The sequence below is a fragment of the Mustelus asterias genome, chromosome 14, assembly GCF_964213995.1.
Source record: "Mustelus asterias chromosome 14, sMusAst1.hap1.1, whole genome shotgun sequence".
Taxonomy (NCBI): Eukaryota; Metazoa; Chordata; class Chondrichthyes; order Carcharhiniformes; family Triakidae; genus Mustelus; species Mustelus asterias.
The window spans coordinates 78,138,206-78,164,428 of NC_135814.1; the positions used below are offsets into that span (position 1 = coordinate 78,138,206).

Sequence of the window (26,223 nt, forward strand, 5' to 3'; positions counted from 1 at the left end):
ATGAAGGGCCATCCGCCTGAAACATTAACTTAGCCTTAAAGGCCTAGCTTTCCAGTTGCCACTTCTGAGCAAAGCAGCGGGGGGGGGGGGGGGGGGGGCGGTGGAACTGGTCTTTTCGCAGACATACTTCTTGCAGCTCCTCCACCGGAGAAATCTGGTCCCAGTCACCACTCCAAACGGTTCACGCTGTAATGGAGCAGCGACCTGCGCTCAGCACATCCAGCTGTCAATCAAACATAGCTGTCAATCACACGCTTTCCACAATTGCTCTTCGTTCACTAGAATATTTCGCTCTAACTTTCTGGATGTGCTGTGTTCCTGTTGATTTTAGAAGGGCCTGGCATTTTGTTTAAGACGGGTGATTGCAGCACAGAAATATTGCAAATGTAAGAACTTGCTGCCAACCACGTTCCGGTGCACTTCATACACTTACCTGTCAACGCAGAAAGGCCCGGTCAGTTATTGCAACCGAGTCGATCACTGGACTTTTGAACATACGACTGGACTCTGGATACGGTGAGCAACACAGTCCAAAATTTATCATATAGTGCCCCCATCTGGCATTGATAAAGCACTGCCTCTCGACATTCCAGACCCAAGTATGACATGCTTTCTCAATGCTTGAAGTATTTTCTTAGTATTGGCCATGTCATAATGAAGACCAAAACTAGCAGAGCCAGAAACAACACTTCTTTACTGTAAGCTACTCAAGAACTAAAAATAGAAAATGCTGGAAATACTCAGCAGGCTGTGTCCTGGGCTCAACCATCTTCAGCTGCTTCTTTGATGACGTCTTCCCTTCAACCATAAGCTCAGAAATGGGAATGTTTGCAGATGATTGCACATCATTCAGTGTCATTCATAACTGCAAGATCAGGACAACATTCAGGCTTGGGCTGATAAGTGACAAGTAACAAGGGCGGCACGGTAGCACAGTGGTTAGCACTGCTGCTTCACAGCTCCAGGGTCCCGGGTTCGATTCCCGGCTCGGTCACTGTCTGTGTGGAGTTTGCACATTCTCCTCGTGTCTGCATGGGTTTCCTCCGGGTGCTCCGGTTTCCTCCCCCAGTCCAAAGATGTGTGGGTTAGGCTGATTGGCCAGGTTAAAAATTGCCCCTTAGAGTCCTGGGATGCGTACGTTAGAGGGATTAGCGGGTAAATATGTGGGGGTAGGGCCTGGGTGGGATTGTGGTCGGTGCAGACTCGATGGGCCGAATGGCCTCCTTCTGCACTGTAGGGTTTCTATGAATCTATCTATGAACATTCATACCCCACAAGTATCAGGCAATGCCCATCTCCAATAAGAGAAAACCGAGCCCTCTTCCCATGACATTCAATGGCATTATCATTACCACCATCAACTAATTGGGGGCACCATTGGCCAGAAACTTAAATGGGTCAGCCATATAAATACTGTTTACTACAAGAGCAAATCAGAGGCTGGGAATACTACGGCGAGTAACTTATCTCTTGACTCCCCAAAACCTATCAGTATCTACAAGACACAAGTCAGGAATATGGTTGAATAATCCCCACTTGCCTGGATGCATGCAGCTCCAACAACACCCAAGAAGCTCCACACCATTCCAGACAAAGCAGCCCGCTTGATTGGCACCCCATCCACCACCTTCATCACTGATGCACAGTGGCAGCAGTGTGTACCACCTACAAGATGCACAACACCAACTCACCAAGGTTCCTTTCACAGCTGCAAATTCTAACACCTAGAGGCAGTAGGTGCTTGGGGAACACCACACCTGCAAGTACCCCTCCCAAATCACACAGCATCCTGACTCAGAGCAACATCACTGTTCCTTCATTGCAAAAAGCTGTAACTTAACAGCACTGTGGACTGCAGTTTTTCAAAGAGGCAGCTAAACACCACCTTCTCGAGGGCAATCAGGGATGGGCAATAAATGCTAACCTTGCCAGCAACACTCATCTTTCTTAAACAAATAAAAACAAAGCTCTGGCAGCATCTGTGGACAGAGAAACAGCACGGTGGCACAGTAGTTAGCACTGCTGCCTCACAGCACCAGGGACCCGGGTTCGATTCCCGGCTTGGGTCACTGTCTGTGTGGAGTTTGCACATTCTCCCTGTATCTGGGTGGGTTTCCTCCCACAGTTCAAAGATGTATGGGTTAGGTGGATTGGCTATGCTAAATTGCCCCTTAGTGTCAGGGGGACTAGCTAGGGTAAATGCATGGGGTTGTGGGGGTTGGGCCTGGGTGGCATTGTGGTTGGTGCAGACTCAATGGGCTGAATGGCCTCCTTCTGCACTGTGGGATCCTATGATTCTTAATGTTTCAGATTGATGACCTTTCATCAGAACCTCAGCACATTAGAACAGTATTTCAGATTTCCAGTACTGTTTTTTGCTTTTGCCGAAGTGAAATTGCCAGATTGTTGTTATCATCTCTGGATAATGGAGGTATTGCAGCCCCATTATTGACTGACAGGAAAGTGGGTGTCTGTACATCATGACAAGTTTACAAAAGCAGTTTCCATTATAAACGTGAGTGGAAAAATTGACTAGCAAGACATAGACATAAGATTTTTAATATATGACATATTGTGACAGGTTACTATGATCACTTTTTTACATCCAAACTAAGTCAATGAGGGTACAAGTGATTGTACTGTGATTGCCAAGTACTCAAATTTGCTTGTTGCTTTGACTGATTTTGCTTCATTGGCTATTGAGGCTTTCCAACATCTTCCCATCTTAATAATCATTTTACCCTTGCATTAACTGAAAAAAAGAATAAAAGTAAAAGGGTAAACATATGATAAGAACAAGTTTATTGAAAAATGATGCATCCTTGCTCATTGTACTTAGAAAATAATCACCAATGTTCCCAACTTTAAGTAAATGTACTGATATTCCTTTTATTAAATAGTATTTTTAGTAACATCCATGATCAGCTCAGTATCTAAAATGTAGAGTGCTAGTATCTTGAATGGGAAACCTAAATCCAAGTTTTGGATGACAATTGCATGGCACTTAGTCTGGAAAAAATACCTGTGGCTAAGTTGTCTGGGAGAAAAATCTGTTCATTGCAAGGTCTCCTCTTACGTCATCCAATCTGTCAATGAATTGCATGAATACAATGTAATCAACAAATACAGGGCACACAAGAGAAATAAATGGCTCTGAACACAACAACTGATAACTAAAGGTACCTTTATTTATTTTTTTGATATATATGTATGTTGAGGATTTGGGGTGCGTACTGCCCTGTAGGAGGGCGGGACATGTGACCCCTGAGGTGGGATAGCTCCTCCCAGGGTGGAACTCGGTTAAGAAGTCTAGGATCTGACTATGGGACAATGCACACCTATAATCGAGTTCCCTAGTGTTTAAGTTACGAGGCCTACTTTGTGGTTCTCCTTGCACCTTACTTCGATAACTTGTCACAAGGCTGTTTGATGGCCTATGCATTTTGCTGGCACTCCATTCTGGTGAAGGGGGAAGGGATCGAGCTTCACTCTGGACTTCGTTGGACAGTGCTGGAAAGGACCCGAAGTATGATAACCCCACGAAGAACGGGTAAGAGTGTTCTGACCACTGTTGCTTTGTGTGGACAGTCCATTCAGGGGAAGGTAGTACTTGCCTGGGAACTGGCTGAAAAGGTCTCGGGAAGCAGTCGCCAAGGGGACTCGGGCTGCAGTCGCTGGCTGGGAAGGAGTACTAACTACAGGTGTAAAGGGAACGGCCATCATGGGGGGTCGTATCCAATGGGTTTGGGGCTGCGGGAGGCTGCCGGTAATAGCAGGAGAAGGCATCGTGCCTCAACTTGTATGGTGGAAAATAATTCCTGCCAGCGGCAAAAAAATGCAACCCAATTTGGTGCGATAGGTCCCTGTGGTGAACCATCATTGGTTCCCACTGTGGGGTTGTTCTAATGTTGTTGTTGGGCTAGGGTGTTCACACTGTGGGATTGTTCTAATGTTGTTGTTGGGCTAGGGTGGAATTAATACACCTGTGGTTGTTACTGTTGTGGCACATCCCAGTCGGGCTCCGCCTCCTGGGAGAGGTATAAGACCCCCTGCTCGGGCGGGACCTCGTCAGTCTGGGGTGGTGTACTTACGTTCTAGTAGTTCCATTGTTAGGCAATAAAAGCCTTCAGTTACCGAAGCCTTGTGTCTTGAGTTCAATTGACGTGCACCAATTTTATTGCCTAACACTAAGCTCTCGACGGAAAGGAGAGTATGGAACAAATCTTAAAGCCAGAGCGTCTGACGCTGGATCCACGTGCGGTGGGCGCCTCTAACACCTTCGACCACTGGCTGAAGTGTTTTGAGGACTACCTGGCAGCCTCCGCAGCGGTCATCACAGATGACGACAGACTCCGGGTCCTCTATGCGAGGGTAAGCGACACTGTCTACCTCGCGATCCGTGCGGCCACCACTTACCCGAGGGCCCTCGAGCTTTTAAAAAAGCGCTACACGAAACCTCCCAATGAGATCCACGCTCGTTACCTCCTCGCTACACGACGTCGGCAGTCGGGCGAAACCATGGAGGATTACGCCAATGAGCTCTTGCAGCTTGCCAGGGGCTGCGACTGCAAAGCTGTGTCGGCTGAGCAGTATATGTATGACCTCGCCCGAGATGCGTTTGTGGCAGGGGTAGGGTCTTCGTACATCCGTCTCAAGCTGCTAGAAAAGGGAAATCTCAACCTGACCCAAGCTATGGAAACGGCTGAAATGCTTGAGGCGGCTTCGAAGAGCTTGGTCCTGTATCCGGAGGACCACGTGGAGACAACGTGGCAGGAGCAGTCACAAATCCCTCCTTGCCCCACGGGCTCGAAGTGCAGTGTTATGGCGTGCTCCCATGTAGACCCGACGACGGCGGCAGCCCCATGCGGCCCGCGGTGCTACTTCTGCGGAGGAGCCAAGCATCCACGACAAAAGTGTCCTGCTAAAGCGGTGGTCTGTAATCAATGCGGTAAAAAGGGGCACTACGCGAAGGTCTGCAGATCAAAGCCCAAGAACAGCAGTGCAGCCTGTGACCCTTCAGAACGGGGATCATCACCATCGACGTCGAAGTACCCACGGGGTTCGTCCACGTGCGAGTCCAGGACGACGCCATTGTGGTCGACGGAGTCGGAGGAGGATGACCACCAGGAGTCGCTACACTTGGCGCCCTCAACCATGTGCGATTCATGGGGGCGGCCATTTTGGTCGACGACGACCAGGAGCAACCAGCAGGGGTCCTCAGCATCGACCTCAGCTGCCTGCAGTGACGTTCAAGGGCCAACGGTGGCGTCGATCACCCTGAACCAGGCTAAGCACCACAGGCTTGACTGTTCAATGATGGACATAAAGGTAAATGGTCGTGCAATTTATTGTCTGTTTGACAGCGGGAGCACTGAGAGCTTTATTCACCCTGACACTGTAAAGAGGTGTGGACTCCAGGTTCAACCTGCCAAACAGACAATCTCTATGGCATCACGGTCCCGGTCTGTCCCTGTTCAAGGACGTTGTGTGGTAACTCTGAAAGTGCAGGGCACAATTTACGAGCGATTCAGGCTCCTTGTGTTGCCGCATCTTTACGCACCAATTCTCCTCGGACTAAACTTTATGGTCCACATGAAGAGTGTGATCCTACAGTACGGTGGGCCACTCCCTTCGCTGACAGTAGGGGACCAGCTGCAGTCTCCAAATTGTCCAAAGCGCCCCGCATGCAATCTTTCCACATTAAAGATCACCACACCCTCTTTATTCAAGAATCTGGTACCAGGCTGCAAGCCCATCGCTACTAAAAGTAGGCGTTACAGCGCTGAAGATCGGATCTTCATCAGATCTGAGGTTCAGCGGCTCCTCAAAGAAGGGATCATACAGCCCAGTGTTAGTCCGTGGAGAGCACAGGTTGTGGTGGTTAAGAGCGGGAACAAACCCCGGATGGTCATTGATTACAGTCAGACCATTAATCGATATACACAGCTGGATGCGTATCCTCTCCCGCGCATATCTGATATGGTCAATCAGATTGCGCAGTACCGGGTGTTCTCCACCATAGACCTTAAGTCCGCCTACCACCAACTCCCCATCCGCCCAGAGGACCGACACTACACAGCTTTTGAGGCGGATGGTCGTCTGTATCAGTTTCTTAGGGTTCCATTTGGTGTCACCAATGGGGTCTCGGTCTTCCAGCGTGCTATGGACCGAATGGTGGACCAGAACGGGCTGCGGGCTACCTTCCCGTACCTGGATAATGTCACCATCTGCGGCCGTGATCAGCAGGACCATGACACAAATTTCCAGAACTTTTTACGCACTGCATCTTGCCTGAATTTGACCTACAACAGGGAGAAGTGTGTATTCCGTACGTGCCGGTTAGCCATCCTGGGATACGTAGTGGAAAACGGGGTCATTGGCCCTGATCCCGACCGTATGCGCCCCCTTGCTGAACTTCCTTTGCCCGCTAGCGCAAAAGCACTGAGGAGATGCCTAGGCTTCTTCTCCTATTATGCGCAGTGGGTCCCCAACTACGCGGACAAAGCCCGTCCGCTTATTAAGTCCACGACTTTTCCACTCACGCCAGAGGCCCAATTGGCGTTCAAGGAATTGAAACACGACATTGCGAAAGCCACGATGCACGCGGTAGACGAATCCATCCCTTTTCAGGTGGAAAGCGATGCATCTGATTTCGCCCTGGCCGCCACACTAAACCAGGCGGGCAGGCCCGTCGCGTTTTTTTCCCGCCAAGGTCCCGAAATTCGGCATTCAGCGGAGGAAAAGGAGGCCCAGGCCATTGTGGAGGCCGTCAGACACTGGTGCCATTACCTGGCGGGGAAGCGGTTCACCCTGATCACGGACCAGCGGTCCGTGGCGTTCATGTTCAATAACACGCAGAGGGGCAAGATCAAGAATGACAAGATCTTGCGGTGGAGAATTGAGCTCTCCACCTATAATTACGATATCATGTATCGTCCAGGGAAACTCAATGAGCCCTCGGATGCCCTCTCGCGCGGAACATGCGCTACTATGCAGGAGGATCGCTTGAACGCCCTCCATAATGACCTGTGCCATCCTGGGGTCACTCGGCTCTACCACTTTATCAAAGCCCGCAACCAGCCTTACTCGGTGGAGGACGTCAGGTCAGTGACAAGAGCTGTCGGATTTGCGCGGAATGCAAACCGCACTTTTACCGACCTGACTGGGCACATTTGGTCAAGGCCACTCGCCCCTTCGAGAGGCTGAGTGTGGATTTTAAGGGCCCCCTTCCCTCAACAGATCGGAACGTGTACTTTCTTAACATCATAGACGAGTACTCCCGGTTCCCGTTTGTTGTCCCCTGCGCGGACACGTCGACTGCCACGGTGATCAAGGCATTCCGTGATCTTTTTACCCTGTTCGGGTACCCCAGCTATATACATAGCGACAGGGGCTCGTCGTTCATGAGTAATGACTTGAGGCAATTCCCGCTCTCATACGGGATTGCCTCTAGTAGGACCACGAGTTACAACCCTAGGGGCAATGGACAGGTGGAAAGAGAGAATGCTACAGTCTGGAAGGCTGTCCTATTGGCGCTGAAGTCCAAAGGCCTTCCAGTCTCCCATTGGCAGGAGGTCCTCCCAAATGCGCTTCACTCCATTCGCTCCCTCCTGTGTACGGCAACCAATGCTACTCCCCACGAGAGGATGTTCTCATTCCCTCGGAAGTCGTCCTCGGGGATATCTTTACCAGCCTGGTTGACGTACCCAGGACCCGTCCTTCTGCGGCGACATGTAAGGGCCCGCAAGTCCGACCCCTTGGTCGAACAGGTCCACCTCCTCCACGCCAACCCTCAGTATGCCTATGTAGCATATCCTGACGGGCGAGAGGACACAGTCTCGATCCGAGACCTGGCGCCCGCAGGGGACGTAGCAACTCCTGTCGCTCCCATACCCCCAGTGACGAATCCCTTATCCCTTATTTCTCCCCCGGACGTGGCGCGGTCAGCACCGGGACCAGTGCTTAACAGTTATACTCCAATGTACAGCTTGCCTGAGACCCGGAGATCGGCGCCATCGCAGAATGTACTGGGATCCCCTGCACTACCGCTTCATCAGGGTCGACCGGCCTGTGAGTCCGCGACAGGACAGCCGGACGCTGTTTTGGAGAGAACGCCACCGCAAGCACCTACTCCGGTGTCACCGCCGGTATTGAGGAGGTCACAACGACGGTGCGGTCCTCCAGACCGTCTGGACTTATAATCTGTTGACTTTTTTTTAGTCTGTTTTCGCACCCCGCCGGCCTTTGTTCTCAAAGGAGGGGTGAATGTGGTGAACCATCGTTGGTTCCCACTGTGGGGTTGTTCTAATGTTGTTGTTGGGCTAGGGTGTTCACACTGTGGGATTGTTCTAATGTTGTTGTTGGGCTAGGGTGGAATTAATACACCTGTGGTTGTTACTGTTGTGGCACATCCCAGTCGGGCTCCGCCTCCTGGGAGAGGTATAAGACCCCCTGCTCGGACGGGACCTCGTCAGTCTGGGGTGGTGTACTTACGTTCTAGTAGTTCCATTGTTAGGCAATAAAAGCCTTCAGTTACCGAAGCTTTGTGTCTTGAGTTCAATTGACGTGCACCAGTCCCTTCGACGAGGAGGCAGAGAACAGGATACCTTGTGCAGAACACTTCAGCGCGCATGACGGCCAATAAGGTGGGCGGTGATCTGGTTGTAATATAAAAGCAAAATACTGTGGATGCTGGAACCTGAAACAAAAACAGAAAATGCTGGAAGATATCAGCAGGTCTGACAGCATCTGTGGAGAGAAAATGGAGCCAACGTTTTGAGTCTGGATGACCCTTCGTCAGAGGCAAAGAAATAGGATGAGATTTTATACTGTAAACGGGGGGCGGTGGTAGGAAGACATATCAGCAGTGCCCTTATGGAAAGTTTGTGTAATTGACCAAGATGTCATCGACAAAAAGACAAAGGAAATTTAAATGGTGGTAATAAAGGCTGAGAATAGTGCAAAAATATTGCCCATTAGGAGACAGAATGTATGCATAACAAAGGTATAGAGTGTCAAAGGAGAACATAGATGGCCCAGTGGGAGGGTGGATGGGGAACAAGATGGAAAGAGAGATTTAGAAGTGTACAAATGAAACGATGGAAGAAATTAAAATTTAAAATAATAAGAATATCAAGTAAAAAAAATTAATAAGGTAAAAATAAATGAAACAAAATAAATGGAAGTGGAGTGGAGGAGAGAGTTCATGCTCTGAAGCTGTTGAACCCAATGTTCAGTCCAAAGGCTGTAAAGTGCTGAATTGGAATATGAGGTGCTGTTCCTTCAGTTTGCATTGTGCTTCACTGCAACATTGCAAAGATGTTTGGATTAGGTTGATTGGTCATACTGAATTGCCCCTTAGTGTCAGGGGGATTATTAGGATAAATACGTGGGTTACAAGGATAGGGCCTGGGTGCGAATTATTGTCAATGCAGGCTCAATAGACCGAATGGCCTCCTCTGCATGGTAGGGATTCTGATTCTATGATTGTAGCAAGCCCAGGATGGACATGTGGACAAAAGGGCAGGATGGTGTGATCAAATGGCAAGTGATAGGAAGGTCTGGCTCCTGCTTGTGGATGGACCGAAGGAGTTGTGCAAAGCGGTTACCCAGGCTGCATTTGGTCTCTCTGATGTTGAGTAGACAGCATTGGAAGCAGCAAATGCAGTAGACCAGATTAAAGGAGGTGCACTTGAAGTAGTGCTTCACCTGAAAAGTAAGTTTGGGCCCTGGGTGGTGAGCAGGGAGAGGGGCAGGTGTTGCACCTTCTGCGATTACATGGAAAGGTGCCGGGGTAGATGGATGAGGTGTTGGGTGTGATAAAAGAGTGGACCAGGTTGTTCTGGAGGGAATGTTCCATGCAGAATGCTGACAGGGGATGTGAGGGGAAGAAGTTGAATGGTGGCATCATGCTGGAGTTGGCAGAAATGGTGGAAAATGATCCTTTGAATGCAGAAGCTGGTGGGGTGAAAAGTGAGGACAAGGGGGATCCTATCCTGTTTTGGAAGGGAGGGGAGAGAGTGACAGTCATGGCGTGGGAGATGGGTCAGACACATGAGAGCCCTGTCAACCAAGGTGGGTAGGAAACTACGATTAAGGAAGTAGGAAGACATATCAGCAATGCCCTTATTGAAAGTGGCATCATTGGATCAGATGTGGCAGAGGTGAAGGAACTGAGAGAATGGAATGGAGTCCGTACAGGATGTAGAGCATGAAGAGCTGTAGTCAAGATAGCTGTGGGACTTGATGGACTTGTAATGGATATTACAAGTAAAGTGTAACCCATGTAACTATCTAAATGCTTTTTAAAAGATAAAATTGTACCCGCCTCTACTACTACCTCTGGCAGCTTGTTCCAGACACTCACCATCCTCTGTGTGAAAAAATTGCCCCTCTGGACACTTTTGTATCTCTCCCCTCTCACCTTAAACCTATGCCCTCTAGTTTTAGACTCTCCTACCTTTGGGAAAAGATATTGACAAGGGCGGCACGGTAGCACAGTGGTTAGCACTGCTGCTTCACAGCTCCAGGGTCCCGGGTTTGATTCCCGGCTCGGGTCACTGTCTGTGTGGAGTTTGCACATTCTCCTCGTGTCTGCGTGGGTTTCCTCCGGGTGCTCCGGTTTCCTCCCACAGTCCAAAGATGTGCGGGTTAGGTTGATTGGCCAGGTTAAAAATTGCCCCTTAGAGTCCTAGGATGCGTAGGTTAGAGGGATTAGCGGGTAAATATGTGAGGGTAGGGCCTGGGTGGGATTGTGGTCGGTGCAGACTCGATGGGCCGAATGGCCTCCTTCTGCACTGTAGGGTTTCTATGATTTCTATGATTTCTATGATATTGATGGATGGTCTATCACCAGAAATGGAGACAGAGAGATCAAAGGAGGGAAGAGAGGTGTCAGAGATGGACTATGTGAAGGTGATAAAGGGGTGGAAATTATAAGCAAAATTGGTCATATTTTCCAGGTCCAGATGAGAGCATGGAGCAGCACCGAAATAGTTGTTGATGTACCAATGAAAGAGTTGTGGGAGGGGGCCAGAGTAGGACTGGAACAAGGAATGTTCCACATACCCCATAAAGAGACAGGCATAGCTGGGACCCATGGGGGTACCCACAGTCATACTTTTTATTGGGAGGAAGTTAAAAGAGAAATAATTGAGTGAGAGAACAAGTTCAACCAGACAGAGGAGAGTGGGGATGGATAGAGTCATAGAGGTTTACAGCATGGAAACAGGCCCTTCGGCCCAACTTGTCCATGCTGCTCTTTTTTTTTAAACCCCTAAGCTAATCCCAATTGCCTGCATTTGGCCCATATCCCTCTATACCCATCATACCCATGTAACTATCTAAATGCTTTTTAAAAGATAAAATTGTACCCGCCTCTACTACTACCTCTGGCAGCTTGTTCCAGACACTCACCATCCTGTGTGAGAAAAAATTGCCCCTCTGGACACTTTTGTATCTCTCCCCTCTCACCTTAAACCTATGCCCTCTAGTTTTAGACTCTCCTACCTTTGGGAAAAGATATTGACTATCTACCTTGTCTATGCCCCTCATTATTTTATAGGCCTCTATAAGGTCACCCCTCAGCCTCCTACGCTCCAGAGAAAAAAGTCCCAGTCTATTCAGCCTCTCCTCATAACTCAATCCATCAAGTCCCGGTAGCATCCTAGTAAATCTTTTCTGCACTCTTTCTAGTTTAATAATATCCTTTCTATAATAGGGTGACCAGAATTGCACACACTATTCCAAATGTGGTCTTACCAATGTCTTGTACAACTTCAACAAGACGTCCCAACTCCTGTATTCAATGTTCTGACTGATGAAACCAAGCATGCCAAATGCCTTCTTCACTATTCTGTCGACCTGTGACTCCACTTCCAAGGAGCTATGAACATGTACCCTTAGATCTCTTTCTTCTGTAACTCTCCCTAATGCCCTACCATTAACTGAGTAAGTCCTGCCCTGGTTCAATCTACCAAAATGCATCACCTCGCATTTGTCTAAATAGAACTCCATCTGCCATTCGTCAGCCCACTGGCCCAATTGATCAAGATCCCGTTGCAATTGGAGATAACTTTCTTCACTGTCCACTATGCCACCAATCTTGGTGTCATCTGCAAATTTACTAACCATGAATATAGAATATAGAACAGTACAGCACAGAACAGGCCCTTCGGCCCACGATGTTGTGCCGACCTTCATCTGAAACCAAGATCAAGCTATCCCACTCCCTACCATCCTGGTGTGCTCCATGTGCCTATCCAATAACCGCTTAAATGTTCCTAAAGTGTCTGACTCCACTATCACTGCAGGCAGTCCATTCCACACCCCAACCAGTCTCTGCGTGAAGAACCTACCTCTGATATCCTTCCTATATCTCCCACCATGAACCCTATAGTTATGCCCCCTTGTAATAGCTCCATCCACCCGAGGAAATAGTCTTTGAACGTTCACTCGATCTATCCCCTTCATCATTTTATAAACCTCTATTAAGTCTCCCCTCAATCTCCTCCGCTCCAGAGAGAACAGCCCCAGCTCCCTCAACCTTTCCTCATAAGACCGACACTCCAAACCAGGCAGCATCCTGGTAAATCTCCTCTGCACTCTCTCCAGCGCTTCCACATCCTTCTTATAGTGAGGTGACCAGAACTGCACGCAATATTCCAAATGCGGTCTCACCAAGGTCCTGTACAGTTGCAGCATAACCCCACGGCTCTTAAACTCCAACCCCCTGTTAATAAAAGCTAACACACTATATGCCTTCTTCACAGCTCTATCCACTTGAGTGGCAACCTTTAGAGATCTGTGGATATGGACCCCAAGATCTCTCTGTTCCTCCACAGTCTTCAGAACCCTACCTTTGACCCTGTAATCCACATTTAAATTTGTCCTACCAAAATGAATCACCTCACATTTATCAGGGTTAAACTCCATTTGCCATTTTTCAGCCCAGCTTTGCATCCTATCTATGTCTCTTTGCAGCCTACAACAGCCCTCCACCTCATCCACTACTCCACCAATCTTGGTGTCATCAGCAAATTTACTGATCCACCCTTCAGCCCCCTCCTCTAAGTCATTAATAAAAATCACAAAGAGCAGAGGACCAAGCACCGATCCCTGCGGCACTCCGCTAGCAACCTGCCTCCAGTCCGAAAATTTTCCATCCACCACCACCCTCTGTCTTCGATCAGATAGCCTGTTACCTATCCAATCGGCCAACTTTCCCTCTATCCCACACCTCCTTACTTTCATCATAAGCCGACCATGGGGGACCTTATCAAACGCCTTACTAAAATCCATGTATATGACATCAACCGCCCTACCTTCATCAACACACCTAGTTACCTCCTCAAAAAATTCTATCAAATTTGTGAGGCACAATTTGCCCTTCACAAATCCGTGCTGACTATCCCGGATTAATCCGCATCTTTCTAAATGGTCGTAAATCCCATCCCTAAGGACCTTTTCCATCAATTTACCAACCACCGAAGTCAGACTAACCGGTCTATAATTACCAGGGTCATTTCTATTCCCTTTCTTAAACAGAGGAACAACATTTGCCACTCTCCAGTCCTCCGGCACCATCCCCGTGGACAGCGAGGACCCAAAGATCAAAGCCAAAGGCTCTGCAATCTCATCCCTCGCCTCCCAAAGAATCCTAGGATACATTTCATCAGGCCCAGGGGACATATCGACCTTCAGTTTATTCAAAACTGCCAATACATCCTCCCTCCGAACATCTATTTCCTCCAGCCTATTAGCCTGTAACACCTTCTCTTCGTGAAAAACATGGCCCCTCTCCTTGGTGAACACTGAAGAAAAGTATTCATTCATCACCTCGCCTATCTCTACTGATTCCATACACAAGTTCCCACCACTGTCCTTGACCGGCCCTAACCTCACCCTGGTCATTCTTTTATTCCTCACATAAGAGTAAAAAGCCTTGGGGTTTTCCTTGATCCGACCCGCCAAGGACTTCTCATGTCCCCTCCTAGCTCTCCTCAGCCCCTTTTTCAGCTCATTCCTTGCTAACTTGTAACCCTCAATCGAGCCATCTGAACCTTGTTTCCTCATCCCTACATAAGCTTCCCTCTTCCTATATTCTCATCCAAATCATTAATATAAGTGACAAATAATAGTGGGCCCAGCACTGATCCCTGAGGCACACCGCTGGTCACAGGTCTCCAGTTTGAAAAACAACTCTCTACAACCACCCTCTGGCTTCTGTCAAGAAGACAATTTTGTATCCATTTAGATACCTCACGCTGGATCCCGTGAGATTTAACTTTATGCAACAACCTACTGTGCGGTACCTTGTCAAAGGCCTTGCTAAAGTCCATGTAGACAACATCAACTGCACTGCCCTCATCTACCTTCTTGGTTACCCCTTCAAAAAACTCAATTAAATTTGTGAGACATGATTTTCCACTCACAAAGCCATGCTGACTGTCCCTAATCAGTCCTTGCGTTTCTAAATGCCTGTAGATCCTGTCTCTCAAAATACCTTCCAACAATAGGATGAGGATTGTTCAGGCCTCTGTTTGAGAAAGAAGCGAAGAGCTCTCAGGTCATTCTGGTGGAGAACAGAGGTGTAAAGGAATTGGACATCCATGGTAAGAAGGAGGCCAGGGAACTAGAAGTTGCTGATATGGCATAGGGCATCAGAGGGAAGGTTTGTGGGAAGAGATTGGACAAGAGGAGAGAGGATGGAGTCAAGATTCGAAGAAACAGATCCTTTCACCCGCCTGCAGCATTCTCCCTCCACTGGGACCTGCTTCTAATTTCCACCCCTCTACCGGGCGGCACGGTAGCACAGTGGTTAGCACTGCTGCTTCACAGCTCCAGGGTCCTGAGTTCGATTCCCGGCTCGGGTCACTGTCTGTGTGGAGTTTGCACATTCTCCTCGTGTCTGCGTGGGTTTCCTCCGGGTGCTCCGGTTTCCTCCCACAGTCCAAAGATGTGCGGGATAGGTTGATTGGCCAGGTTAAAAATTGCCCCTTAGAGTCCTGGGATGCGTAGGTTAGAGGGATTAGCGGGTAAAATATGTGGGGGTAGGGCCTGGGTGGGATTGTGGTCGGTGCAGACTCGATGGGCCGAATGGCCTCCTTCTGCACTGTAGGGTTTCTATTCTATTCTATTCTCTATTCTATCACCTTAGGCATTTTACAGCCTCCTGGACTGAACATTGAATTCAACAACTTCAGAGCATGATCTTTCTGCTCCATCTCCACTTAATTTCCATTTATTTTTATCTTATTAATCCATATTTTAACTTCATATTATTAGTTTTAATTTTAATTTCTTCCATTGTTTCATTTGTCCATTTCTAAATCTCGCTTTCCATCTTGTCCTCTCTCCTCCCCCCACCCCACTCGGGCCATCTGCCACATTCCTCAGGTTGTCCTTTGACACGCTACGCCTTTATTCTGCCATTTACATGTTCTAATCTCTTAATGGACACTTATAGCACTATTCTCAGTCTCTAACACCACCATTTAAATTCCCTTGGTCTCTTTGTCTATGATATCTTGGTCAATTACACCACACCCCCTCTCCCCACTGCTCACCCTTACTATATGAATCTCGTTTTATTTTTTTTTGTCTTCAGCTCTGATGAAGGGTCATCCAGACTCAAAACATTGGCTCTCTTCTGCCTCCACTGATGTTGATGACCTGGTTGTACCTGTTTTCTTAAGTACCATGGGGAGAAAGACATTGGCTGTTTTAAGAAGTTTTGTGCAACCTGAAAAACCGGCTAAGAAGACTTGTAAAGAATTGTGCGATGTGTTAGAAGCTGTCTTTGCTCCAAAGCCATTGGTAATTGCAGAGCAGTTCAGATTTTATAAGCGTGACCCACATGAAGGGGAGTCCATTGTTCAATTTGTGGCAGAGCACTGCGAGTTCAAAAACGTTCTCCAAGATGCCTTATGGGACTGGCTGGTTTGTGGCCTCCGGCATGAAGCCATCCAGCAGAGGTTATGAGCTGAACGGAATTTAAAATTTAAGCCTGCTTTGGAGATCACAACTTCTGTGGAGTTAGCCACCAGAGAATCATCGCACTTGGGCGTCATTGTCTGGGTGCACAAGGTAGCGGAAGCCCCGTACCGTTCGGCGCTGCAAGCGGAATGCTGCCAATGTGGCAGGACAGGCCACAAGGAATCGAATTGTTGGACACGAAAGGCCCAATGTCGCAAGCGTGAGCAAGTGGGCCACATTGCCTGGAATTGCCAGGTGAAAGTAAGTCCAGAGAGAGGGCAAAAAGAAGGAAGCATTTAGAAGGACAAAACAAAATGTCCATGTTGCTGGCCATGGAGAGGGTAGGGAGTCAGCTGGGTCTGCAGGGGAAGCAAACAGTCCAGAGAAACAAGAGTTCAGGCTGAATATTCTGTCGGTATGGAGTGAAACTGATCGTTTGTGGTTCTCCCTAAACTGGAAGGCAAAATGGTGAAAATGAAAGCTGATATGGGGCAGTGGTGTTCTTCATACCGGAAGCACTATACAGGGAGAAGTTAAAAGCCCTGCCATTAAAGCCTTCTAAGATCACATTGTGAACATACACAGAGCCAATGTTACCCCTCAAGGGTGAAGGTACAGTTAAGGAACTAATGTGCAGAATTGACACTATATATGGTAAACGGTGATGACTACCTTGCGTTATTCAGACGTTCCTGGTTATAGAAGTTGAAATTGAACAGTGGTGTGGTTAACAGGCTAGCAGACTTGAACACAAGTTTACAAGACATTTTTAAAGATGTTTTTCAAGGAACCCTTAGAGAGATAAGGGATGTCAAGGTTAAATTACAGTTGAAGCTGGATGCTTGTCCAAAATGTCTTAAGGCACGTCCGGTTCCATACATCATTAGGCCGAAAGTGGAGGCTGAATTAGAATGGCAGATGGATCTGGATGCGTTGGAACCAGTAACCACCAGCGAATAGGACCCCCCAATTTTTCTAATTTTGAAACCAGATGGATCAGTGAGAATCTGTGGGGATTTTAAGATGAAAGTAAACCCAGCCCTGTGGGCGGATCAATACCTGCTTCCTCTCATCGAGGACTTATTCAGTAGCCTGGCAGGGAAAAAGAAATTCTCCAAAATGAACCTATCACAGACCTATTTGCAGATGAGGGAGTGAAGGATTCACAGCCATCACTAACAATAATCACACACGGGTCTGTTCCGCTATAAGCAGCTACCTTTTGGCATTAAATCAGCTCCGGCACTTTTCCAGAGGGCCAAGGACCAAAATTTGAGTGGGTTGACAGGAGTCCAATGTTACCTGGATGTGATTTTGGTCAAGTGTTTGAAAGAGCATTTAAAGAATCTGGAAGAAACATTAAAAGGGTGCAGGAACATGGCCTCAAGTCAAGAGAGAGAAATGTGAGTTCTTTAATGTCTCAACTGAGTAGCTGGGCCATGTAATTGACGGAGATGGGTTACACAGGGCGTCTAAAAAGATGGAGGCCATCATGAAGGCCCAAGATGTGTCCCAATTAGTCATTTTTGGAACTTATTAATTATTATGGCAAGTTCGTTCTGCATCTGCATCTGATGACGGTGTTGAAACTGATGCATCGTTTACTGGCAAAGGGCAAAGGGCAGTCATGGAAGTTGATCAAAGAATGTGAGGAGGTTTACCTGGTGGTAGAACAGGTTTTGAAGAGGTCGGAGATTGCAAGATGAGGGAGTATTTAATGAATGGCAGGACACTGGGAAGCTTAGAGGAACAGGTGGACCTTGGGGTAATTATTCACAGGTCCTTGAAGTCGGCAGAGCACGTGAACATGATAGTTATGAAGGCATATGGGACACTTGCTTTTATCAGTTGTGGCATAGAGCATAAGAGCAAAGAGATAAAGTTGGAGTTGTACAGAGAGTTGGTTAGGCTGGAGTACTGTGTGCAGTTCTGGTTACCTCGCTGTAGGAAGGATGTGATTGCACTAGAGGAGGTACATAGGGGATTCACCAGGATGAGCCTGGGATGTAGCATTTCAGCGATAAAGGGAGACAAGATAGGCTTGGATGTTTTCTTAGAGCAGAGAAGGCTGAGGGGGCACATGATTGAGGTGTATAAGATTATGAAGTGTATTGATAGGGTGAGTAGGGAACAGCTGTTTGCCTTTGTTGAGGGGTCAATCATGAGGGGGCATAGTTTTAGGGTAAGTGACAAGACATTCAGAGGGAATTTGAGAAAAACCTTTTTCACTCAGAGGGTGGTGGGAATCTGGAATGCATTGCCTGGGAAGGTAATGGAGGCTGGAAATCATACCACCTATAAAACTATTTGGATGAGCACTTGAAATATCATAACATTCAAGGGAGGAAATTGCTGGGGCCTTGAGAGAAATCTTCGTATCCTCACTGGCTACAGGGGAGGTCATGATGTGGAGATGCCAGTGTTGGACTGGGGTAAACACAGTAAGAAGTCTAACAACACCAGGTTAAAGTCCAACAGGTTTATTTGGTAGCAAATGCCACTAGCTTTCGGAGCTGTTGTTGTTAGACTTCTTACAGGGGAGGTCCCAGAGGATTGGAGAATAGCCAATGTTGTTCCTTTGTTTAAGAAGGGTAGCAAGAATAATCCAGGTAATTACAGGCCGGTGAGCCTTACATCAGTGGTAGGGAAATTATTGGAGAGGGTTCTTCGAGACAGGATTTATTCCCACTTGGAAATAAGTGGACGTATTAGTGAGAGGCAACATGGTTTTGTGAAGAGGAGGTCATGTAGGGCAGTGGATGTTGTCTACATGGACTTCAGTAAGGCCTTTGACAAGGTCCCTCATGGCAGACTGGTGCAGACGGTGAAGTCGCATGGGATCAGAGGTGAGCTGGCAAGGTGGATACAAAACTGGCTCAGTCAAAGAAGACAGAGGGTAGCAATGGAAGGGTGTGTTTCTGAATGGAGGGCTGTGACAAGTGGTGTTCCTCAGGGATCAGTGCTGGGACCTTTGCTGTTTGTAATATATATAAATGATTTGGAGGAAAATGTAACTGGATTGAGTTTGCGGACGACACAAAAGTTGGTGGATTTGCGGATAGTGATGAGGACCATCCGAGGATACAGCAGGAGATAGATCATAGAACATAGAAAAATACAGCACAAACAGGCCCTTCGGCCCACAAGTTGCGCCGGTCATGTCCCTACCTACCTAAGCTTATATATAGGCTTACCTATGTGAAAAACAGATAAGAATGTTGCTTCTGCAGGAGAATCACAAGATGACTGATAAGGTATGGATAGGGTTAAACTGGCTGGAACAAAGGAAAGCCAGTACTGCAGCTTGTCACGTACACTGTGGGCGTTCACACAGAAAGTGGCGCGAAAATGGGAGATAAGGATGGGAGGGAACAGCCAAATAAGGGACAAAGTAAACATGGACGGGAACTGCCAAGCTGGATAGCAAGGGCAGTAAACAAAGGCGGAGTAAACCTAGGGCTTATGATCGGTGACATCCGATAACACGAACACCAACTGTGGGGAAGGGGAGGGATTGAGAGACACAAAGAAATTGTATAAAAGTATAAGAGAGATACTCCAGTGTGTGCCTATTTGCTGGCCACCCGTTCTTGCAAGACCGTTAAATGAAAGTGTTTGCTACTTCAGAATTTGACTTGGAGTAAATTATTTGCAAAGTGAGCTTCGTTTCTCACAATTGGGGGCTCGTCCGGGATCGAGTCATCTCCGGCGGAGTGGTCACCGTCGACGACCAGGAAGACGCGTCCTGTTCCTTTAGAACGGTCTCGTGTTTCTCGTCGATGAACACCCCTCCCGGCTGACTGACAGAGATCTTAGGGAAGTCATTCTGAACGAGAAGGGAAGGACAATAGGCACAGCTGCAGTCAGGTAACTCCGTGCACGGACCAAGGTAGGAAAATTGACTTTTAAGTACTGCCTTGGTGACTGGGGTGGTTTACTCATTGTAGGGATTGTGTCAACAAGGCTAACGTAGTAGCCACAATGGGAAATAGTGAGTCCCCCGGGAAAAAGGAGAAGATGAATTGGGCCCCGGGAAACATCCCTCCAGAAAGTCCTTTGGGACGGATGTTGAGTGATTGGGAAAACAATGAAAGTACTAAAAAGAAAGACCAGAAAACGATGATAAGATATTGTTGCTTTACGTGGACAAAGGAACCTATCCGAGCTCTGTCCGTTTTCTGGCCAAAATACGGATCGGACGAGAATTGGGTTTGTCAGATTTTAAATATTTATGTCAGCCAAAAACAACCATATAACCAAGAAGAATCTGAGTACGCCTCCTGTTGGAGACCCGATGGATACAGATTATACCCCATGAATACAGTGAGGGAAAAAGAGGACAAGAAGCAGTCCTCTGCCCCGCCACCCTCTTGGGATGTTTTGGCCCATTTGCCCCCTCCATATGAAGTCCCTCAAGATAATCCACTTGGGGAACAAGCAGAGGAACCGCAGCAAGACGGGGAAGGTGTTAGGAAAAGGGGGGATAAGAAGGAGGGTTCAGATCCAAAGACTGAAAGGATGATAACCAGAAGTAGGATGGGAGAACTGGAAAGAGAACTCCAGGAAGGATCCGGGGAGGCAATGCTCCCATTACGAGAGGTCCCTATGGGACAGGGAGTGATTGGGTTTGTAAGTGCTCCTCTAACTAGTGGGGAAGTCAGGGCATTCCAAAAAGAAATGAAAGCGTTAGTTGAGGACCCTATTGGACTATCGGAACAAATAGACCAATTTCTGGGACCTAATATATATATTCCTGGGTTGAATTGATGTCCATTATGAACATCCTATTCAGTGGAGAAGGGAGGGGAATGATTAGACGAGCAGCCATGAGATTATGGGAAAGAGAGAATCCAGTTGGGGGAAACGCAGAGGCTGAACCGGCTGAAAATAAATTTCCTAATACAGATGCACATTGGAATAATAACGAAGGGAACGATCGGAGGCGTATGAAAGACTTAAGGGACCTGATAGTGAAGGGTATTAGGGAGGCGGTCCCCAAGTCACAGAATCTAGCTAAAGCTTTTGAAGTTCACCAGGAGAAAGATGAGGCTCCCTCAGCCTTTTTACAAAAGTTACGGGACACCATGAGGAAATATTCAGGAATCATAGAAACCCTACAGTGCAGAAGGAGGCCATTCGGCCCATCGAGTCTGCACCGACCACAATCCCACCCAGACCCTACCCCTACATATTTACCCGCTAATCCCTCTAACCGACACACCTCAGGACTCGAAGGGGCAATTTTTAACCTGACCAATCAACCTAACTCGCACATCTTTGGACTGGAATGGATCCTGACGACCCGGTAGCGCAGGGACTTCTAAAAGTACACTTTGTCACCAAAGCATGGCCGGATATTCAAAAGAAAATTCAGAGGATAGAGGGGTGGAGTGAGAGACCGCTTGACGAGTTATTAAGAGAGGCACAGAAAGTGTTTGTAAGGAGAGAGGATGAAAAAGAGAAGCAGAAGGCAAAAATGATGGTGGCTACTGTAGACGAAATAGTGAAGAAAAGGGTGGAACCGACCACCAAGGGCCAGAACAGAGAGTGGCAGCATGTAAATAATAGGGGAAGAGGAAGGGGACGACCTCAAAAGGGATCCTATAGACAGGGACAAGGACAGGAAGTGGGATGTTATCACTGTGGGAGAATGGGACATTTTAAGCGGGAGTGTCCCGAGCTAAGGAGGGAAGAGCGGGCAGTGCCGCTCATGCGTTTTGAAGAAGACTAGGGGGGTCAGGGGTTCCTGCCCCCGGGAACCCTTGATAAATTTAAAGCTGGGACCAGATATGGACGATGCAGTTTTCTTAGTGGACACAGGGGCATCTAGATCGTCTTTAAATTTTATACCCCGGGGAGTACGATTTACACAATGGAAATTAACAGTGTCTGGAGTAAAGGGAGAAGGGTTTGCAGTGCCTGTGCTTGAGATGATGACAATTAGATACGATGGAGGAGAATTCAGGGGACAATTGTTGTACATTCTGGACATAGGGAGTAACCTACTGGGGAGAGACTTAATAATAATGCTGGGACTGGGAATTGGAGTACACGATCAAAGAGTAGTGATACAAATGGCTGTGCTAACGGAAGAACAAGAGAAAGAAATAGATCCTATCGTGTGGGCGCAAAAAGATAATCGAGGGGGATTACAGATCCCTCCCCTTGAGATCAGTTTAAAGAAGGCAGGAGAGGTAGTCTGTGAAAGACAATATCTGATTTCTGCTGAAGGAAGGAGAGGGCTACAACCTGTGATTAAGGGACTAATCGAGGACGGTCTGTTAGAGCCATGTATGTCCCCTTACAACACCCCCATTTTGCCAGTTAAAAAGCTAGATGGTACCTACCGGTTGGTCCAAGATTTGAGGGCACTTAATCGGATAGTTCAGGTTCGTCACCCAGTAGTCCCCAACCCTTATACTCTCCTGAGTAAGATCCCACATGACCACAAGTGGTTCAGTGTGATGGGACTTGAAGGACGCCTTCTGGGCATGCCCGCTGGCTGAAGGAAGTAGAGATATGTTTGCCTTTGAATGGGAAAATCCGGAGACCGGACGAAAACAACAATATCGGTGGACAGTACTTCCCCAAGGATTTACCGAATCACCTAATTTGTTTGGCCAAGTCCTGGAACAAGCCCTGGAAAAGTTTGTAAGTCCAGAGGGGGCGACCTTATTGCAGTATGTGGTTGATCTGCTGATCACAGGGGAAAGTGAAGGGAAAACGAGAGAAGCCACTAACCAGTTGTTAAACTTTTTAGGGAAACAAGGACTCAGGGTCTTGAAGAAAAAGTTACAATATGTAGAGAGAGAAGTAAAATATTTAGGGCATTTAATCAGTGAAGGGAAAAAGAGGATAAGTCCAGAAAGAATCGAAGGAATAGCGGGAATGACCCTCCCCCGAACGAAAAGGGAGTTAAGAAAATTCCTGGGATTGACGGGATATTGTAGATTGTGGATTGAGTCGTATGCCCAAAAGACCAAGAGATTGTACCTAAAATTGCTAGAAGAAGAACCGCAGACACTGAGGTGGACAGACAAAGAGAAAGAGCAGGTAGAGGAATTGAAAAGAAGCCTGATACATGCCCCTGTTCTTGCGCTACCCTCTCTGGAAAAGCCATTTTACTTGTTCGCGACTGTGAGTAAAGGAGCAGCTTTAGGAGTCTTGACTTAGCAATGGGGAGACAAAAAGCAGCCGGTAGCCTACTTATCCAAATTGTTAGATCCGGTATCCCGGGGATGGCCAGAGTGTGTGCAGGCAGTAGCAGCAACTGCACTACTAGTGGAGGAAAGCCGGAAGCTTACGTTTGGAGGAATTTTGATAGTAAGCACCCCACATCAGGTGCGAACGATATTAAACCAGAAAGCTGGGCGGTGGCTCACGGACTCTAGAATTCTAAAGTACGAAGCAATTTTGATAGAAAAGGATGATCTTACCCTAGTCACAGACACCGTCTGAATCCAGCTACTTTTCTTTGGAGAGGGGAGAAAGAGACCCCTGGAACCCTTGAACATAATTGCCTCGATATCATAGAATACCAGACAAAAGTGAGGGTAGACCTCGGAGACATTCCCCTACATGCAGGTTCCAGGTTATTCATTGACGGATCTTCCAGAGTGATTGAGGGTAGGAGGCACAATGGATACGCAATAGTGGATGGGGTAGAAGGCAGTGTTATCGAAGCCAGCAGACTGCCTAACGACTGGTCAGCACAAACCTGTGAGCTCTATGCACTAGGAAGGGCCCTTAAAGAACTGCAAGGTAAAGAAGGGACCATATATACCGATTCCAAGTATGCCTTCGGGGTAGTACACGTTCGGTAAAATATGGCGAGAAAGGGGACTGATAAATAACAGAGGCAAGGAATTGGCCCATGAGGAATTAGTAAAGCAGGTATTGGAGAACCTCTTACTCCCAGGAGAGATAGCAGTGGTTCATGTACATGGACACCAAAAAGGGGACGATCCAGAATCAAGAGGAAATAGACTAGCAGATGAGATAGCTAAGGAAGTGGCCCTAAACCCCCGAACCGTCGAGATACTGGTCTTAGTACCAATTGTGCCAGAAGCTAAAGGAAGACCAATATTTAGCGCGAAGGAAGAGCAGGAATTAGAGGTGTTGGGGGCAAGAAAGACTACCGAAGGGCGATGGATGTTACCTGATGGCCGGGAAATGCTAAACAAAATGCTGATGAGGGAGATCATGGCAGTCTTGCATCAGGGGAGTCATTGGGGCGTACAAGCAATGTGTGACCTGGTTTTGAGAAAGTACAGATGCAAGGGCATATACACCGTAGCTAAACAAATATGTGAGGGGTGTATAACATGCAGAAAAGTTAACAAAAAGGTGTTGAGGGGACAAGTGCTGGGAGGAAGGGAATCTGGTTTAAGACCATTCCAGAGTCTACAGGTCGACTCTCCCGAATTGCCTCAGGTGGGAAGGTTGAAGTACCTGTTAGTTATAGTAGACCATTTAACTGTTTGGGTGGAGACGTATCCTCTAGCTACAGCAACAGCAGGCAGGGTGTCCAAGATGGTGCTTGAACGCATAATTCCCCGATATGGAATGGTAGAGTGCATACATTCAGACCAAGGAAGCCATTTCACCTCTAAAGTCTTACAAGGAATAATGAAAGGACTGGAAATCTCTTGGGAGTTTCACACCCCCTGGCACCCTCCCTCCTCTGGGAGGGTCGAACGAATGAATCAGACCCTAAAAAGGCAGCTGTCCAAATTAGTGGTAGAAACCAAATTGCCCTGAACTCGGTGTCTACCAATAGCCCTGCTAAGAGTTCGGACGGCACCACAAAAGGATCTGGGACTGTCCCCTGATGAAATGTTGTTCGGACTGCCGTATATGGGAACGAAGGGGGATTTACCTGTCCTCGAGACGAATGATCTGTTTTTAAAGAAGTGTAGACTGGGCCTGTCCTCCTCTTTGTCCTTCCTTAGGAGACAGGGACTATTGGCACAAACCCCACCTCTCGAATTTGCTGTCCATCGAATCCAGCCAGGAGACTGGGTCCTGGTAAAATCGTGGAAGGAGACCAAATTACAACCGGATTGGGAGGGACCATACCAGACTCTCCTGACCACTGAGACAGCCATAAGAACGGTGGAAAGAGGTTGGACTCACTACACAAGAATCAAGGGACCCGTGAAACCCCCGGTCGGAGCAGGAACTTGGACAGCCGAACCTTTGAAACTGAAACTAAAAAGACTTTGAGTTACTGTTTATACGGTGGCGGCGCAAGCGCAGGAAAAATAGTCTGTAAAAGTTTGTATATTGGGTCTCTCTCTCTCTCTCTTTAACAAATTAGGACCAGGTTAGAATGAAGTGGGGGTTGTGGTATGCGATGTTAATTTCCTTGGTGATGGGGTGGGACTACACCCCTATTGATCAGGAATGGGAAGAATCTAAGACATTCACGATAAAGATCCCTGAAAGCTCCAACCCACAGGTGATAGAGACAGATGCTTGTAGCCTGGTAGACTGCGGAGATGTAGAAAGTCAGAGGGAATATAGTGCCTCGGAAAAGTACCTCACTAGGGAAGGAAGCACCTGGGTAATAACTGAAGCTGGAGCCTGGGTGAGGAGTGAATCATCAGAAATGAAAAAAATTACAATTCTCCGAAGCCTCATTCAACCGGGTCCGTATTGTCCTGATAAGAGATGTAACCCGATATATCTAACAATCAAATGTACAAAATGGCAAGAGGTGTTTGAAATAAGGAAAGTCTGGAAAACCAAAGAGGGGGAGGTTAGAAAACAACTGTTGGAGGGGTATACTATGGGGAAATGAACAACAAGGTGTTTGGAATAGGGATAAAAACAGATGGGCAAGATTTCCAAGGGTGTTTCCGAATAAAGGTAGAAGGGGGCGGATCAGCCAATAAAACAGGCGGTAGGGCTACCCGAATGCCACTAATACGACCCTTCGTTCCTCCCAATGACCCTGAAGTAGTGAGGGTAATGGAGGTTAAAGACCTAGCACAAACCATCGAGATAGAAACCGGATATGGGGATACAAACGCCTGGGTTGAATGGATAAAGTATACTGTAAAAAGCCTGAACAAAAGCAATTGCTATGCTTGCGCCTCTGGCAGGCCGGTAGCTCAAATAGTACCCTTTCCGCTTGGATGGGAACGTGACCGGAAGGGTATGGAGTGTATGATGGCCCTGTATCAGGACAAGACTGCCTGGGATAATAGCAGCTGCACATCCTTCTCATTAATGTTCCCTCCCTTG

The 26,223-nt window shown here is 47.6% G+C and overlaps 2 protein-coding genes and 1 long non-coding RNA gene across 12 annotated transcripts in view; 1 reads left to right on the forward strand and 2 right to left on the reverse strand.

The window, feature by feature from the left end:
• Window positions 1-782, reverse strand: part of ftcdnl1 (formiminotransferase cyclodeaminase N-terminal like 1) — an 80,529-nt gene extending 79,747 nt beyond the window's left edge. The window contains exon 1 of one of the 4 annotated variants that reach the window (XM_078228678.1): window positions 434-782. The gene's annotated coding sequence lies outside the window, so the exon portion shown is untranslated. Of the gene's footprint in view, window positions 1-127; window positions 237-433 lie in introns of those variants that run through there. The other 3 variants (XM_078228680.1, XM_078228679.1, XM_078228681.1) reach the window with 3 other exon arrangements.
• Window positions 783-2,544: 1,762 nt separating this feature from the next.
• On the reverse strand, window positions 2,545-25,181 carry LOC144503787 (uncharacterized). Its single transcript, XR_013499557.1, has 3 exons — window positions 24,854-25,181; window positions 8,494-8,682; window positions 2,545-2,752 (listed from the first exon to the last, which is right to left on the reverse strand). It is a non-coding gene; the product is annotated as an uncharacterized LOC144503787 (long non-coding RNA).
• Window positions 19,496-26,223, forward strand: part of c14h2orf69 (chromosome 14 C2orf69 homolog) — a 41,286-nt gene continuing 34,558 nt past the window's right edge. For 2 of the 7 annotated variants that reach the window (XM_078228658.1, XM_078228662.1), the window contains exon 1: window positions 19,499-19,864. The gene's annotated coding sequence lies outside the window, so the exon portion shown is untranslated. Of the gene's footprint in view, window positions 19,865-24,926; window positions 25,252-26,223 lie in introns of those variants that run through there. The other 5 variants (XM_078228666.1, XM_078228659.1, XM_078228657.1 and 2 more) reach the window with 5 other exon arrangements.